We start from the raw sequence: 19193 nt of genomic DNA, 5'->3' as shown, positions 1-19193 counted from the left end.
ATCTACCTCAGCTGAAAGGGGGAGTGGGGGAGAGGGCACAAACAAGGCGGCTGAGCAGCACAAAAGTGAGTGTTGTCCATGGTGCTGAAAGTATGAGAAACCCAACAGGGATTACAGGTACTCCCAAGGCAATTCAGTATTGCGCCTACCCCTTCCCAAAAGGGGAGAAGGTAATTTTTAAGGTGATGTTCTGGAGTGAAGTATGCCAAAGGTTCATCTCAAAGGGCTTTGCCAGTGTTCTAGGGCAGTGGTTTTCAAACTGGGGCACTGATGCCCCAGCTTGAAGGCCCTGGCCTCTGCCCCCTTAAGGGCCCCCTTAAGGGGCAGGGGCAGCGTGGAGGCAATGACAAGATCCCCAGGATCGCATCGCTAATGGGACTGCAGGGACTGGGATGGACTCACCAGTCCCTGCAGCAGCCGTCCTGGGGTATGGGGAGCCCTGCGCGAGCTTCTGCAGGGCTCCCCAGCTCATTAGAAGTGAAAGTGGAGCGATCGCACTCCACTTCTGGTTTTGCAGAGGTGGAGCACGATTGCTCCACTTTTACTTCTGTGGAGCCCTGCAGATGCTCGCGCAGGGCTCCCCACACCCCAGGACGGCTGCTGCAGGGACTGGTGAGTTCATCCCAGTCCCTGCAGCATCCGTGAGCAACGCGATTCTGGGGATCGTGTCGCTGCCTTCCCCTCGCCCCCACCAAGACTTACTGCAGTTCAAACTCTCCCTGAGAGTTTGAAAACCACTGTTCTAAGGTATTCTCAACAGAAAGGGCTAAAATAATTCTGCCCTTCCTGTTGGTTTTTGTAACTAGCATGTTATGACATGCTCTATGTAACCTGCTCAGTTTTAGCCACCTTTTCAATTCCTTCCTCCTTCAGGATGCCAAAAAGCATAGGGTCAAGAATGCTGTCTCTTTCCATTCTTGACTGCAAAGCTTTCAAGCACATATCCATTACATTGCACTCAAGTATGCATGATTGTCCTGGGGCTTATTAAGCTCTTTCACAGCATATCAATTAAGCGCTGGAGAAAAAAAAGAGCTGGCCTGTAACGTAACGCTCATCTTCATTTTGGTTTAACACACAAACTTCATAAGGATAACTTTCAGACATTCATTCATCATCAGCAATATAAAATCCGCAGCAGTTCTGGTTACGGAACTGATTTTGCTGAAGAGCCTTTATTCATTTTTGCAGATGATTTTGTTGCTCGAGATCTGGCACTCTGTAAGCATTAAGAGAAATACTGAAGTTTGGCCATGCCGTTCCATAGTAGTGGCGTTCCTATATTCTTTCCACTAAGCATAGACTTGTCCTCAATTGACATAGTTTATGGGAGATGGCATCAGGAAGTAATCAAGCCAGAAAAAGCATCTGACTCAATGAAAAGCTATGCAGAACAAAAATTCTCACACAGTAATGTTCTTTCAAAAACCTATGACTTCACTCTTCCCGGTGGTGTAGCTGGAGGGGGTTGGAGTAGTCAGCCTGGCAGGGAGGTGGGTGAGCGGCCCCTCCCTTCGGAGCCATTCCCGGAGGGGGGGGAATGGAGCCGTATGGCTCCATTTTGCCCACCCCCCCCCACCGGGAATGGTTCCAAAGTGAGGGTTCCCAAAGGGGTATTTATTTCGTAAACCAATGTGGATGCAAACAATTAATCTATAACATTTAAAATTAGATTAAGTTCTGCTGACCAAGATTGCTGCACCAGCAACATCTCCTGCTGTCATAATAATATCCCCAGCTTGGTGTCCAAGAAAACTTCTTAATCCACCAACGCTGTTACTTAAATACCATGCGATAGGCCGTGAAAAGTTGTACAAAGTTTTTGGTGACCCCTGAGTCAACCCAAATGCTTATTGCTGTTTTCTTCTAAAGTAATCAGGACTCCAAGGCACGTTAGACATTCATTCGTTCACGTTCAACATCCCAGACTGGTATTAATATTACCAGCCAGTAATGTCCTCTCAACAACTCCATCCATATCGAGATATGCTCCATCCATATTGAGATAGGCTTTGCCAGTGGCTACTCCAAAATGGTCAGTGTTCCCCAGTCCAAATATATTCAGCGTGATATAAATCAGTCAAAGTAACAAATGGATAAATACAGGAATGGTAAATATATATTTACCATTCTTGTATTTATCCATTTGTTACTTTGATTTATATCACACTATATCTCATGGATTCAAATGGGTGTACATTTTTTTTTTTTTACAATAAGCACCATCCCAAGGAACTCACAATCTAAAGATAACAGCAGCTGTAAAGGAGACCAAATGATCGCAAAAGGACACTGTAACATAAATCTATTTAAAAAGGAGGGGAAAAAGAAAGAAAGCTGAGACCTAAGTGTGGCGGAGATATTTTTCCTAGGGTTCTGTTCAGAGATAAGTAGTTGTTAACTCCAAGTTCTGAAAACTCATGCTCCTTTATAGCAACAGCATTAACTGCCAATGGTGACTATTGGAAAAGGTGCTCCAAAGTGGTCTGGACAGGGTGAGGCAGAGCTTATTCCTAGGTGTGGTGAGTCAGAAGCAGCTGTTAACTCCCAGGTCCTAGAATGCATCTCCCTTTTTCTCCGGCTGCAGAACTAACTCCAGTGAAACTGATGATCACATGGGGTCACACTGATCATGTGTTCCTTTCCAAAGCTGCACTACCCCACCCAGTCTGACAATGCCATTTGGGGAGGGGATAGCTACCATGGGATCTCACTAGCACATGCATTAAGGCAGAAACATGCATGCATGTGCAAACACAAGATTAGTGGGACAACCAAATACCCACTCAAGAGCATATATTAAGAAAAAAAAATACAGAATGCAATCATCTAGACAGCAAACATACTGTACCTGTAATGTGTGTCAGTGTAAATAATTTCTTGGCTGCTGGCTAGAATATATTCTGCAGTTCATTTTGTTTTATCACATTATTCATACTTTTTCCCCCTTGGAACAAGCAAGCCTCTTCTTATATGACTACAGTGTAGTGGAACGAATGAGCTCAAGCTTATGATTGATTCCCTAACATAACAGAGGTGTTATTGGTTTTATTCATTTAAAAAAGAAAAAGAAAAAGAAAAACACCCCTATTTTACTCATTCCTGAGCTTGAGGGTGACTCCAAAGTGTCAGCTGTGGAGAAACTACAATGTGACATGTTAATTCTGCTCTCCTGGAGGTGAACTTTCTGACTGCACTGGTTGGCAACCTTCAGTCTCAAAAGACTATGATATAAGCCTACAGCACCTGGTATTCCCAGGCGGTCTCCCATCCAAGTACTAACCAGGCCTGACCCTGCTTAGCTTCCGAGATCAGATGAGATCAGGCATCTGCAGGGTAACAGTTGCTGATGTCACAATAAGGCAGTTAGGGAACGTAAGGGAACATAAGCAGGATGTGGCTGTTCACAAATTCAGAAAGCAAATTCCCAGAACGATGTGCTGGAAGCTTACCACCCCAAGCATTCCACTTCCATTATGTTTCCCCAGAGCAGCATGGTGAGATGCCACCGGGAGCAAGTGATGCTCACCACATTTTTTTATTTCCTCAGCATGCTAGAAGGACTGCAATGATGGCCACTATTTCTGCTTTCCTGCCTCAAAACCACAAACTAAACAAAAACAAGCCCAGAGCTAGATCACAAGATGTGGGGATTCCATGAGGAATATGTGGAGGCTGCCCCCCCCCCCAATATCTCTGACCCATAAAAATAGCAATGCACAAACTCCCAAAACTTAATCCATAATTGGGCTTGGTTAGCTGAGTGAGTTTCTTTACAAAGCCAGAAAAAATAGCTCAATTCTTTCTAACCACAATCACAGGTCTTTTTTTTTTTTTCATTGCATTCTCAATGATGTCATCAGGAGCATAACAGGGTCCAAACCCTTCTCCAGCCCCCCATACTAACCTGCAGCAGGGGCAGTAACAACAGCAAGGTTCACCCCCAGCACCTCAATTTATAGCAGCTAATTTCTCCCTTTCTCTCCTTGGACTTGTGTCAGCTAAAGACCTGCCACAGGTCCGAGGAGACCCACTGCTGCGCAAGTGGATTGTGGGGAGGTAGGACAATATTGTCCCTTTCCTCTCCCAATCTGCCCCTATTCCACAGGATGAAGTGGTAGCTTCTTTGGAGGGAGGAGGATAGGATTCAGCACCTAATCTCCTCTCCTTATTTCCCCCTACTTACTTTGCCCCTTTCTAAGGAGTTGCTCTGTCCTCTACTCTTCGCATTTCTCCTCCTTCTAAAAGCCTTCACTTACCGTTCAGTACAGTACACTTCACAAGTACAGAATCGTGTGAATGGTAGATTTACTTTTTCCCTGTCTAGCTAAGGCATGAGGAAGTTCTTTGAGACCCCAATTTTGAATCTTCCCATTCTGAGTCACTAGAACAGAATTTTCCATTGAACCTTTCAGCATCACCACCTCCATTGTCCTTTCTCTACCAAATTAGCAGCTGTGCCACTGGCCACTACACGGATCCCTGCACACAAAATTGTCCCATGTGTGAACATGTTACATGTACACAGGGCCTAGAAGAGGGGGGTAAAGGGGGTAATTTGTACCCGGGCCCAGGGTCAAAAGGGGGGCCCAGGAGCCAAAGGAGGGGCCCAGAAATTGTCTGAATTCCTACATTTTTCCCATCTACTCAGACTTGTTGCCCGCATGGGATGCTGGGGACAGTATCATGACTGGGATGCTGGGTACCCTACTGATGCCTCATGGTTCAGTAGACCTGGGCTCCAAAGGCTTTTCCAGCTGCCTCGATCCTCCCTCTACCCTGTTTCGCCCCTCCCTGCCCCATTCTGCTCCCCATCACCACCTTCCCCCACCCTGTTTCACCCCTCCCCCTTTGCAAAGGGGCCCAAAAGAAACTTTGTATCCCCTGATAAAATTCCTCTCAGAGGCCCTGCATGTACATACCTTTTAAAAAGCATTGTTGGTAACAGCAAATCCAATAGCAAGTAGCAGGGAATGACTGGGGTGGAGGGTTGAAGTGCCTGCATGGCAACCAAATATTTCTTGTCGTAATTCTCCCCTCCACTCTACTCACTCCATGCTGGGAGACAATCCCAACACAGGGGGGAATGAGCTCACGGCAGGAAAGCCACATACTGTGTGGCGGCAGCAGTATAAGACCATGATAGATAGCTGCCTGCAGTGCTCTGCTCTTCCATAGCTCAGGAGGAGGGATTGCAGCTGAAAGGTGTAATTCAGTTCTGCTTTTTCAGTGACTCCAGTGGAAGGTGGATGACTCCCTAACATTTTCTGAATTTCAAAATATGGTCCAGGGGAGAAGACTGTCACCTTCCATTTCCAAAGGCAGAGAGTAGGGTGCCACTCAAACATTACTGGGGCAGAGGAAGGCAAGCACCAGAATTAGGCAATCGGTGACACAGTGCAAAAATAATCATTGTACAAATACCTTCTGCAGAACAGTATACTGCCCTTCAGTATTATTTTCAGGGTAGGTTCCAGAAACAATGAAACAATATTTACAGTAAATAAGTAAATTATAATCCAGCAGTTCAAACATCAGCTGAAAGCAGCTCAGTTTGAAAGACAATTTAAAAGACCCAGGATAATTTTTTTAAAAAAGTCTTTGTCTAGTGGCAAACAAACAACAGTGTAGACACCCCCTAAAATGACAAAGACCAGAGGGCCCAATCCTATCCCGTTTTCCAGTATTGCTGGAGCTGTGCCAATGGGTCATCCTGCATCCTGCAGTGAAGGGGCAGTCACTGAGGCCTTCTCAAGGTATGTGAACATGTGTTCCCTTACCTCAAGGCTGCATTGTGGCTTCACTGGTGCTGGAATGTTGGATAGGATTGGGTCAAGAATGCCATAGTCGGGAGCCATAGTTGCCATGGTTGCCTGATTCCCAAGGTTCAGATTATCTTAGTGTGCTGGGTGTCTTGGGGCACAGCCCTGTACAAAGCCCCCTAGCACTCTGTGCAGAACACTCAGAGGGGTGGTGCACTTGGGGTCCCTCTGTTATGGGTATGTCCTCAGTCAGTGTCTAATCTGGGTGACCCTTGACATCCCCCAGTGAAAGCAGGTGCTTCTGTAGTTTCCCAGGTACCAAGCCATTAGGGATTTAAAGGTCATCATCAGCATTTTGATCTGCAGATGGGTGACAGAAGAGTATCTGTTTTTTGTTTGTTTCTTTGCCTTGTAATTATGAAACAGTTTCATGGTCAAAGCTGCAGGGTGGTCTTGTCACAGTGGAAAGGTCTCAGATAATCACACCATGGCAGAGGTTGCTTGGCTGGGGTCAGAACTGACACAATGTTCCAACACTGTTCAATCCCTTTAACATCTCTGAGGCATGTGCAACATGAGTCTGTTGAAGCATTCCCTGAAATTTCTTCCCTTAGTCAATATTTTATAAGTAAATAGCAGGAAATAGAACTGACAGCGTTGGTAGATAGTATGGAAATAGAGTACCAAATAAAGATGTAGGGAATTCAAGAAAAATCTTTTTTTTTTCTTTCCCAAAATGTTTCCAAGGCAAAATTGAGATGAATTCTCTTTTATAGAGTCCTCTCCCATCTTCATGTCAAAATGCCAAAATAAATGCATGTGTGGAACATTGAAATGCAGTTAAATTCCCAAAGAGCCAGGAAGCCAAATTTTTCACCATTTTATCTGTTCACCTAGATACAGTGAAGAGGAGAGGGAGGGAGAGAGAGATGCAAAGGATGAGTGAAGTGTTTCCTTGGAGAATCTAATTCAATCCCCCACTGGCAAAAACTGGAAGTTTTAAAATGTCACTTCCGGTTTAGGACCTGAAACCTTTCTAGACCTTCAGAAGACACTTCCTGTTTTCTGAAAACCAGAAGTGATGTTTTTAGGTCTTGGGGGAGGGTGGCATTTTGTGGTCATGGCCCTTTAGCAGCACAGGGCCAGGACTGCAATTGCAATCCCTATTACTAAAGCTATTAGTGGTAAAGCTCTCATTTATTTTAATGGAGGTGAAATGCTACCAAGGGAGGCCTAATCCATGGGGAACAACCCCCGTTTAAATGATGAGCAGCTGAGCAAAAGGTTAGTTGAGAAAGCTATCAAGGATATCTGGAATCTTTGAGTCCCAAGAATACACGTTCTGCAACACTGTAATGGGGAGGAAAGTGGGAACAAGTGCTGCAGAGGAAGGGGGAGGCAGGGTCAAGTCCAGAAAGAACAAACTTGAGAGAGACTCATTTCCTATTTTTTAAATTATTCATTGGATTCCCTTTTACTGTGTCATGCTTGTGATGGCGACCAACACCACTGCACATTTAGCATTTCCAATAGATATGGGAAATATTGATGTTCAATATTTAGCAATTCCCAAGAAGCCCAACTAGTATGGTCACTACCAGCCATTAAAGCAGGCTGCAGAAACTTATCTATTTCTTTGGACATTTTATTGATTTGGTTGATACCTCTTCTCTCTTGTTATTTTTAGCTCTTAGTATCTTCATTGTTTTTTATGCTTAATTTTTGTCTTCTGGAGGGCTGTAATCTTTTTAATCATTGTATTTGATGTCTCAACAGTTCCTTTAACAGTCTGAAAATATTTAAAATAAAAAATAAATACCTTATTCGGGTTCATCATTTTAATGTACATCTGACCATACTGTCATTGCCAAAATAGACAATTTATAGAATACTTTTCTTCTCTCCCCTCCCAGGATCTCTGGTTGTTGCCATTTTAATTCTGTATCATTTATATCACTGGTTCCCAACCAGTGGTCTGTGGACCACAGGTGGTCCGTGAGACCCTGAGAAGTGGTCCATGAGGTCTCAGAGAAAAAAAAAATCACTTCCAGTGTCTCAACGAGCAAGCAATCTCCCACGGACCACCAAAGGGGGAGGAAAACAGACTACCCACAGCCACTGAAGTGTCAGCTGTGGCTGTGGGCAGTCCATTCTCTCTCTGTGGGGGAGAGCTTAAGAGACAGACCATCAGGGAGGGCAGAGACCAGACCACCCACATCTGCAGAGTGTCCACAACGATTCCAATTTTTTCCTCAGTGGTCTGTGGGTTCATGAAGGTTGGGAACTACTGATTTACAAGGTAGCTGAAAACCTATTTAAACAGATACGTAGGGCATGGAAATACCTTATTAGCGTTAATGAAATGGATGCAGCATAATAAGCTATGTATGCATTTCTCTGCTGTAAATGCAAGTTATTTTTTTTTAGATTTCTAAGCAGGAGAGCCTCTTTTCTTTTTGTTATTACCATATAGCTAAGAACGACATGCAAAGATTAAGGCATTTATTACTAAGTGGTATTAAGCAAGGGGATACTTAATCCACCATTGAAATGCTTACAGCAATGCATGCTGAAATCATCTAAACTGGGCTGGCAATAATTTACAACATCAGGAGAGAGGGAAATGCTATCATCTCTTTTTCCACCGGTCTGTGGTCTGGCTTTATAAACTGCAAGCCTCGAGGAGCAAGTTGGATATAATAGGGCTAATGAGAATAAGTGGGCATGTTGCAGTGTTCTTCAAGGGTGAGGCTGCTGAGTTTCTGACTCTTTATACTTTTTAATTTCCTTGTACAAACAGCACAAGGAAAATGGCAAAATCCACTTGGCTGGTTTGCAGTACAAATTAAATCCTTGATTAAATTTTGGCAATTACTACTTTGGGTCTCTCCTCCCCCTCCCCCATTTAAACATTTTTAATGCATTGGAATAAGCTTCTTAATCATGATTCTGGCAATCTATTGTATATGAAAACAGACTGTAATAAAAGCTGGAAAGGACCAGACAGACAAATGGGAAGACAGAGAGATGCTTTAAAGGGTATTCATTTGATAGTTCAAACAAGGCTTCCATCTTGGGAAAAAGGCTTTGTCATAACAATTTTTTAATTGTTCCACATGTTTTTCTTTGCTCTTTCTTCCCATGCTAAAAAGCTTTAAAAGATTCACTAGTCTTCAAACTATTAAGAATTTTAAATGCAATCATTTATTACTACGCTCTTTGAACATGCAACCTCTCTTGTTTTTTTCTTAATAATTCTGCAGCAAGACTGGCTTTATTTCCCTCTTCAGATGGGAGAATGAGACTCAGGAAGAACAATTTATCCAAGGCCATCCATAACCCTAAATTAGGAGAAATGTCCATATAAACCTCCTCAGTGAGTTCACGTATATCTACTGGACCACACCAAGGCTTATAGTTCCATGAATGGTTATCAGCCTGTTCTTCTCCATGGCTTTTACTGCTGCAACATAAAAAAGACTTTGCCCTGAAACTTTAGCTCCTTTGCCTCCGAAAACCCCATGGCAGTTACTCTAGCAAGGAGTGGGCAAACGTTTTGGCAGGGGTGTCACATCATCTCTCTGACACTGTGTTGGGGGCCAGGAAAAAAGGAATTAATTTACATTTTTTCAAATTTGAATAAATTTACATAAACGAATGCATTAGGGCACAATCCTAACCCGCGCTGGAGCAGACAAGTCAAGAGGCTTGCGCTGCATCCAGCGTGGGATTGCAGCGGGCAATGGCTCTGCCTTACCTGTGGGTAAGGGCTGCGCGCCCCTATGGGTCTCCTCGGACCTGCGCCACCTCCGGAGGTGGCGTAAGTCCGAGGAGAGCGGAGCGGCTTGAAGCCGCTGCTGGGTATAACTGCTGGCATAACTGCTGGGCCCCAGCCCTACCCCTGGCTCCCCGCGCGCCCGCCCCGTGGGCCCACCCTCCCCCGTCCAGTAATGCCCTCTCCCGCCCCCTCCCCACGCCCCCCAAGCCTACCTTTGCTGCTTGTTTCGGCGTGCTCGCACAGGCACAAGCAACGACATGAGAGCTGCAGCGGAGGTTTCTGCCTCCATCCGCACGTCGGCGCATCTGGATGCGCCGATGCGGCTCCTGCCTAAGGAGGCGCAAACATGCTTTATGGCACGTTTGTGACTCCTCCGGAGCACCTATGCTGGCATAAGTGCCGGTTAGGATTGCTCCCTTAGAGACGGAACTTATATGAATGGAGGAATTTTACTGATCTTATTTATAATACACATGAGAACGGTAATACAGGCATTTAGAACCACATGAGAACTATGAACTGTTTGCCACACACCTCTTGCACAGTGAAAGCATACAGACCAAGCCAGAAACAAATGGAGACACAAGTTGTTCAGAGGCAATGGGAAGGAGGTTAAAATAATGCCTAGAGAAAAGCGAAAACACATGGAGACTATAAAAGGCCTTGCTCTAACTCAGCCCGCAGTTTGTGTCTGGCGATAGTGACTGGCAGTCGCGGGCCATTGCTCCAACAGTCTCTGATGGACCAGAGGCTCATTAGAGGCTGGGAGATCCCTGTGCGCCAGATTGGGGGTCCCCAAGAGCTGCAAATGGCCCGCGGGCCAGGGTTTGTAGGAGACATATACTGCTGTGGGGTTGGGGAGAGGATTCTGTTTTCTGAGTTTGCTCTGTTCCTGAAATTGGCAGTGTACGTAATTTGTAATTTACATATTTATAAGCATTTGCGTGGGGATGGATGTGTTGCTTGCTGACCTACTAATTTTGCCTCCATCATTAATTCATCCACGGATCTTGACAAAACGAACATACCAGCATCCTCCTCCTTCTACCTTCTTTCTAGGAAGGTAACAGCCCAATCCTAACCAACTTTCCACCACTGGTGCAGTTGCAGTACAGTTCCCTTGCCTAGTGGAGGCTTCCCTGACTGCCCCCTCACCACAGAATGCAGCGCATGCCCCATTGGCAAAGCTGCATCAGTGCTGGAAAGTTGGTTATGTTCGGGCTGTAAATCACTCTTCTAACTATCTGACTCTTTCCTTTACTAAATGCTCCAAAGCATCAACATTATAAAAAGAAAGTCTTATTTCTCAATCCACAGAGTTACCATTTTCAGCCCATATAACGTACAGGGGCTAGTGGCAGAGCACAATCCCAGGAATTTGGCTGGGCTTCCTCCACTGTGACTTGCCAGTGTCAAAGTATATTGACCTCCAGAATGTTTTGCCAAGCTTGTCTGATTAGTCTGGCCATTTTTGGCAGAGGTGGGTTGAACAGATGGAGAAGTACTCATGTATCATGTAGGTGAACAGAACATAAAACGATGATCCAGTTGCCTGGGGAATTGACAGTTTAGCAGTAGTAGTTCTGCATTATCACCTCTTTGTAGCTTTACTTAGTGCTAACATTTCACTCTTGTTCACTCAGTGTAACATTTACAACTGGGAAGGAACACGATAGGTGTTTTGTACAGTTTGAAAACATGTAAACCCAATTGTACTGCTCTTCAACAAGTGAGTTGCTAGAAAGCAACAACCAGTCATTTTCAAACCTCCTAAATTCCAGAAACCCATTCCACCAAGCCCATTCTGCCATGGAATTTAGGCATGGTCTTGCAGAGGATTCTGGGGAATCTCTGAGAGATAGCACTTGGAATGTACTCAACACTGCCCTGAAGTTGACTTCACAGGGGAATATTAATAGAGGTGGGAAAAGTTTTCTCAGGAAACTGTCCACCATGAAAGGAAAAACTCCCCCAACATATGCACACATGTGCATGTGTATGCGTACACAAACAAACAAAAGCTTCCGAAGTAAGCCAGGTTGTTTATCCTGTGTTTTTCAAATAGCCATCTGTGCAGTCATGTTCTCTGATTGTGCAGTAGAACGTTCTCCAGAAAGCTCCAGAGCAGTGGTTCCCAAACTGTGGGTCTGGACCCGCTGGTGCATTACAACCTGATTTTTGGTGGGTCATGCAAGGGTGATGGAAAGATCAGATAACTGATCAAGGCTTGAATTGCATCAAGCCTTGAAGCTATTCAAAAATCAGAAAGCTGATAACTACCCTGCAAGGAGCTCAGCTAAATGTTTGAGGATTATATAGGGTTCATAATTTTTTTTTCTTCTGGATATTATTTCCTGTAAATAAACATTTCTTTCTAGATCTCCTTTTTTAAAAGTCTGGTAAACTTAGGTGCGTACTGATTGAGTGTCATTTTTTAAAGTGCTAAAAAGTTTGGTAACCACTGCTCTAGAGTTCTAGCTTAGGAAAACGATGCTCTTGCCCATCTTCTCAGATAGAGAGATTTTTCCTCTCTGCAAATGCTCTGATAAACTGGAAGCACCAACAGTGGGGAAAGAGGGAGGGCTGTACAACTGCACGGATGACCCTTCAAAGAATACCAGTGTAACAGGTAAGCAAAATGTCTTTCTTCCTCATGCTCTCTGTGGATTCAACTAGACGTGACATGGGAGTACGATGAATACTCTCAGGGCGCTTAAAAAACATTCAAAACAGTCATAGGGTGCTGTTAAACCGATTGGAGAAGTGGTACTTGAGAGGAGAATGTTTAATTCTTTCCTCTGGGACAGCATGGATAAACTACAGGCTCCCTAGAATCCCATTTGATAAAATAGTTATCTTTTCATTGATTAAACAGTTATTACAGTGTTTTTCAAAATGTAACTTTGCTATGCCTCGTTACAAATCCATGAGCATTAATGGCATGAGATATTGGATACATATCTCTCATTGCAACTACACTGTATGCTACTTCCACAAAACTACCACGAAGAAAGGTAGAGCAGGAAATAAAATGGAATTGCTGAAAATTTGTTTTCAAATGAAGACACACTATAGATTTCCACTGTAGAGTTATTCATTTTACCTACAAGATTCATGAATTTTATAGACAATCTAGTTTGGGGAAACAGGATAGGGCATTACCTTTGTACATGTGCTATAATTGCTCTGAGCTATATTAAAGAACACAGGAATACTCTGTATTGAAGCTTGACAGCTTCTTTGACCTAAATGCTTTGCTTCCCTCTGTGTCTACCCTCACAAATGGAAAGTGATGGAAATTCAGAGATTAATAGTGCAATCTTACACATTGTACTCAGAAGTAAGTCCCAGCGAGTTCAGTGGAAATTACTCCCTATTAAGTGTGTATAGGACTGTAGCCTTAGATCCCTTCCCATTCCCCACCAAATCCACACAGAAATAAAAGAGACATACAACTGATATCTATGTCTTCAAAATATTAGTTGAAGTTTCTTCCCAAACGGAACCACGGCTACAGCATCAGTCAAGCTGAACGGCCCACTCTCATGGACCTTCCTTCCTCGTCCCTACCCAACATTTTCAGCTTCAGTTTCCCCTCCACAGATTTTGAAAAGGATGAATAACTACGCTGAAAAGGATGGAAAAACTGAATATCACATTCTTCTGGAGCAGCAAACCAGTCCCGAAAACCACGGCCATCCAAACCATTCCCACTTCTTTGAAACGCTACTCTCATGCACGCCTCATTGAAAATTTGTATCTGTGTCCAGAGTTTTAGAATAGGAAGAAAACCAAAGGAAATGGATGTCTGTTTCCACAGGGTTCATGATCTTATGCCAAAAATCTAACTAACAAGGTCCAGCGCTCCTGAAAGTTTACTTAGAATGGGACACAGATTGTGGTGCAAATCTACTGCCATTCACACAACCTCTCTGCAACCTAACCCACTTATATAAAGCAATCCCACTGAATAAGTCATCACTCTATTCCTGATCCATAGAGCTGCAAAAAAGTAATTATTGGTCTGGCTTCACTATTTGATATGGTCATGCTACTCCTTCTATGACAAAAGTATGATGCTGAAACCATGCATAAATACAGTGGAATATTTGTGGTCTTAACCTTATCAGATTCTCTTTTTAAACAATATCTAAGGCATGTTTCCTCCAAGGAGAGATTAATCATAATTATTCATTATTTGCAATAATGATAACTATTTGCAATAATAATAATGCATTGAGCCAGCATTTTATTACTTCTGCAACCCTTTCTCTAACACTTTCTCTAACTAGTTTGCTAGAAATGTTATTTCTCGGTAAAATATAAATATCAACAATACATGTGGGGCCTCTGTATCCATGGATTAGCTATCTGTGGATGGGATTCTAGCCAGATTAGGCCCAGCCTGAAGCTTCTGGAGGCGAATGGAGCTGTGCTCTCGTCACCTCTGGAGTATCTTCTGAGGCTGGTGGAAGCCACATAGGAAAACTGGAAGAGACGTTTTAAGGCCTTTGGAGGGCTTGGGAAATCTTCCCCGTCACTTCCAGTTTTCACACAAAACCGGAAATGACATTCTAAGGCCTCCCAGAGGCCTTAAAAGGCCTTCTGTGTGCAACCTCCACTGGACTCACAAGAGGCCTTGGAGGAGAAGCCTTAAAGGGTGCCAAACCGTGGATTTTTATCTGTGGTTTTTTAGTTTCCACAGGGGGTCTGGGAACATATCCTCCACAGATACCAAGGCACCACCTGTACTTATCAATTTAGTTTTTCTATAACATATATAGCTTTTCTATAGCATATAGAGTGTGCAAAGCGTTTCACATATATTACCTTGATATAGGCCTCTGAGCAGCCCGCTTGGAGGCAGGCTGTGCAGCATGGCCTTTCCCAGTTTGAAGAGACACTTGGCCAACAGGCTGAGGCAAAGAGGCAAAGAAGGAAGGCCCATAGCCAGGGAGACAGACCAGGGTCAGACTGCACTTGCTCCCAGTGTGGAAGGGATTGTCACTCCCGAATCGGCCTTTTCAGCCACACTAGACGCTGTTCCAGAACCACCATTCAGAGCGCAATACCATAGTCTTTCAAGACTGAAGGTTGCCAACACACACAACCTGTACAACAACCTTGTAAAGTAACATCCCAGTTCCTTGCATGTCAACTCAGAGGTGAGTCCCGTTGAACTCAGTGGGACTTACTTCTGAAATGCCTGGGCTTGTACTATCTTTTTATTGCAGCTACGGCTGAAGGGGAATAGCTTGCCTAAGACCATCTAGTAAGTTCACTGCAGATGCAAGATAATTCACAGCTCAGTCTTACACCTACGATGCGTCACCAGCTTTCTAAATATGATGATTTGTACATTGTTTCAAGAGGGTCAAATAACTTACATAAGCCTGTCATCTGTGTACCATCTCCTCTCCCTTCCCCTTCAGCGTTCGTCTCCAAATCATATGGGAGAATCCTGATGTCCAAGCAAGGAGCAGGAACTTTGCGAAGGAGACAGATGCATACAATAGCTCCCTTTGTGCAAGTATCCAGACACTCTGATCCAAATGCATCAAGTCATTACAATGCAAGCCAACACATTATTCTTTCCCACTCATTCCCTGAAGGAACTGTGTTTGACGGAGCTGAACAGATGCTACATATTTACAGATGTAAATGTATTAAAAATTTAATGAATTATGTCACTTTTAATAAAATTATTATTAAAACTCTGAAATTTTTTATTCTTAATGCTTATCCATAGCACTCTTTAAATTCTGCTTCCACCCATTCATACCTTAGCATTTTAGCTAAGCAAAGCAAACTACAAACAATATAGCTCCAACTAGATGGGCTGTGACCCTGAGGACAGTGGACAAATATCTGCCATTCTTTTCCCAAGAAAACAAACAAACAAAAGAAAGAGAACTACCATCTGCATTGGCATTGCTTATTGCTTAGCATGAATATGGATTACAGTCTATGTACATTAGTAGTAGCATGGTTAGCCCTTGATGCACAAAGCCTAATCTGCCTTGTCAGTTTTGTGACCCACTTGTGGGTCCTGACCCATAGTTTGAGAACCGCTGATCTACACGCAACAAATGCACTGACTGATTCAAAGTTTATGTGTAGACGTGCCTAAATAGCAACAAGATATGTATATCCTACTGTTCCAATCGAATCATTAGGCAGTCATTGAGAACATTTTCCTGGAGATATTTGCATTGTGTCCGTAGAACCAGACAACATTACTGTGAACACTTGGCACGGTTCTGCTTGTTCATGGCAAGGGAATGATAGGGAATTCCTCATTCACTTGGGTTAATTTATTAGAGACAAAGGGAAAAAAAAAACACCAACCTTTGGAATAGTAACTTCAGATTATCATAATATAATATTGAATGTTATAAGAAAAAAGATCAGTTGCTGGTGGCAGACAGAATTTAATGATACCTTTAAGACAGGGAGGTTCAGCTTCTTTGGTATGCTTTAGTTTATGGATACTGTTGTTGCCTAGATGAAAATGGTTGGCTAGAACCAGAAAGAAAATGGTTCATCCTGTAAAGAGGCTCTATTTTGGGGGCAATCATCATACTCTCTACACAGGCCCAACCATTGCCTCTTGGATTTATGAAAACTTTCTGAAATGCCAGTAGATTCCACAGGAATTCTACCGACAAATCAGTTGGAAAGAATTTCAAATCTGCTGTTTTCAGCTTTGGACAAATCTCCACAGCTGCCCTGATTCGAAATGACTCCTTCTGTCTCACATCTTCAGCGCTGCATATCATTCACTGACTTTGATAACTCAGCCAAATCTGGACCTTGGACTGAGGAGAAGTTCCGGAATATAACAGGAAAAGGAAGCAGGAGTGTCCTCAGCAGTGTCAGGATACCTATAAACAAATATGATAAATGGAAACAAGTCCAGGCAGTTCCATGTGTAGAAAACAGGAAGCAAGAGCAGTTGCAGTCCTAACTCAGTCAATTTTACTATCAAAAATCACCAAGGGCAATTTCAGAAATCTTAACTATACTGACATCAGAAATACTATTTTAACATACAAGCTATAAACTCTTTTGGGTTTTTTCCTCATTCTCTTTAAGTTCTTTCCCCAGCTGATGACCTTGCCCGATACCATGATTTCCAATCTACAATCAATGGCTTAGAGACAGAAGGGTGTCACAAGATTGCACACTGACCTCCTTCCTACTCTCTCCCTCTCTCTCCCTCTTGCACATCCTCCTGCAATGGTTTTCCGTAGCCATACCATACTTTGCTGGGGCCTTTTGATTTGAGGCAAATACTGTTTAGAGCCAACCACGACTGCCTGGATCAAAGCATGAAAATGAGAATGGGGCAATTTTTATTAGCTATGTCATAGTTAGCCCTGACATCATGAAAACCTGTGGTTACGGAAACCCTAGGAAGGAGGAAGAATCCATGCATAAGCAGAGAGAAGGGAGCCCATGAGTCCCAGGCATGTTCTCAATCTCCTAACCATTGCTTAAAAATTGGGAAATGTGATGTCTTAATTAAACCATTAACAGCACAATCTTATGCATGTCTACTTAGAAGTAAAGCTGCAATCCTACACACACTTACCTAAGCGCCATTAAACTCTTGTGTGGCTTACTTCTGAGTAGACATGACTAGGCTTGTGCTGTAAGTCCAATAGCGTTAGACTTCAATCCTATGCACATTTACCTGGGTTGAAGTCCTATTGCATTCAATGGAACCTACTGTACTTGTGAGTAGACATGAATGAGATTGCACAACTGTGGAAACGGATCTTGAAAGAAACGGTAATTGAAGAATGTGTCCCGTAAAAAAATGCATGCTTTGTTTTGGTTTTTTTTTTAAAAAAAAGCACGATAAAAAGACAGAAATAAGGCTGATTTCTCCATTTATTCTTGAGCCCTGAAGACAACTATCAATGCTCTAAGAAATTGTTTAAGATATTTAAATTATTCACTCCCTTGGATTCCCCCCCCCCAATACCTCTAAGCACAAACAACTAATGCTTATTTACAGGAATTGCTTATGCATTCTCAGCTATCAAGCACACTTCCATTAGCACTTGGGGAAAATAGTATATGATTTATGCTGACAAGCTCCTAGTTGTACTTAACTTGAATGTAGGCAGTGACCTATCTGCACGATTTATCTGTTTGAAGGGAACACAATTATCATCAGAGCATTTCTGAAATAATTCCCCTTTCAAATGTTGATATTAGGTTTTATGAAAAAATACATCAATACAAGGGGACTTGGTTATACTATACGCATGACTTTCATCTTGTAAGTCAGTCTTGCAGCCACTGTAAGCTTAAACAGGAAACAATACATAGAATTATTTAATCACAAGAGATGAGCTGAATAAAATCTAATATAGTTTTCTCTTTTCTTATTCTTATCAGAACCAATGTATGCTAACCATGTAACCCCGTTTTACTCAAAGGAACAAAATGTAATTCATCTGTAATCAGTAGAATATTAAGTCACTCTGGCTACATTTGATATTGCTACCAGACAGCCGACTGCAGCCCTAACTAAATTTACCAACTGCTAAAACATCCATCCATTAGAGAAGGCATAGGTTTATAAAATGATGGCCATACAAACTTGGCACAGAATTTCATGCTCATTTTCTGTATACACAATGTGTGATTTGGAGACAGTAGGCGTGGTTGCACTGTGGGTAGCATTTGACTAATCTCAGACCCCAGAGGCACACAAACTACATCCCTAGAAGATACATTTCAAGTAATGTACACTTAAAGAGGTTGGGAAGCTTCAGGGTTTTGTACAGGATCATGTTCCAACAATTCAGAGAAACTTCTTTGTGATGAGCTTCTATTCCCTAAGTAGACCGAAGTATCTTTTCTAGCCAAGTGAATGGCTTCAGCACATTCTCAAAAACACGCACTGAAAGTTCCTGAATGCATGTGGTCCCAAGACAACACCTTACATCTTACATAATGTCACTTGGACAATTTTATGAAAAATAAAGTACAAACCTTCTAATCTAAACAAATAAATGAATGCACTCAGGATCTCTTAAGAAGAAAAAGTTCACACACACACACACACACACACACACACACACACACACACACACACTGTTCTGCAGTGATGCTGCCTACATTCTTCATTATGTGGTTTGGAAAGGGATAAAAGCATCCCAATGCTCACCTGTAATCTACATCAAGCACATTTCCCCTGGATGTTTTTGCTCCAGCCTAGAATGTTAAATGAGATTCTGAGCATGTGCAGTCACAGTGTTTAGCCAGCTGCGCTGGAATGCACATGACAAAAGTTCTTTAAACGTTAAACCTCTTACACTAGCTGAAACTCTCTTTAATTGCTGTGAAGCTATGTGAACTACAAAGCTGCCAGCTTTGTAGGCACCTGTGTAGACGTTCATTAATATTAACCATTTATTCCTCCTAAAACTCCCCTAGATTGGTATGGAACTTGCTCTTTCAAATGATTTATGTGGTCAGTGTTCCCCCATCCAGATTTGAAACTCTCTCTTGTTTTTTGAAAGATTCTGGAAACTGCAGTTCCCACACCAAATGCTACCATTTCCAACCAGCATGACTAGAAAAAAATGTATCCTGAAAACAAAGTGTGCATGCACGAAAAAATGTTCAATCTAGAA

At 42.9% G+C, this 19193-nt stretch overlaps 1 protein-coding gene and 1 pseudogene across 4 annotated transcripts in view; both read right to left on the bottom strand.

Moving 5' to 3' along the window:
• The window catches only part of RBMS3 (RNA binding motif single stranded interacting protein 3), an 851530-nt gene that overhangs the window by 219203 nt on the left and 613134 nt on the right, over positions 1 to 19193 (bottom strand). The gene's annotated exons all lie outside the window — the stretch shown is intronic.
• LOC136654440 (5S ribosomal RNA) lies at positions 3235 to 3354 on the bottom strand (annotated as a pseudogene).

Source organism: Tiliqua scincoides, chromosome 5 (assembly GCF_035046505.1).
Source record: "Tiliqua scincoides isolate rTilSci1 chromosome 5, rTilSci1.hap2, whole genome shotgun sequence".
Lineage (NCBI taxonomy): Eukaryota > Metazoa > Chordata > Lepidosauria > Squamata > Scincidae > Tiliqua > Tiliqua scincoides.
Note: the sequence above shows the minus strand (reverse complement) of the source record. Positions and strands in the feature narration are given on the sequence as shown.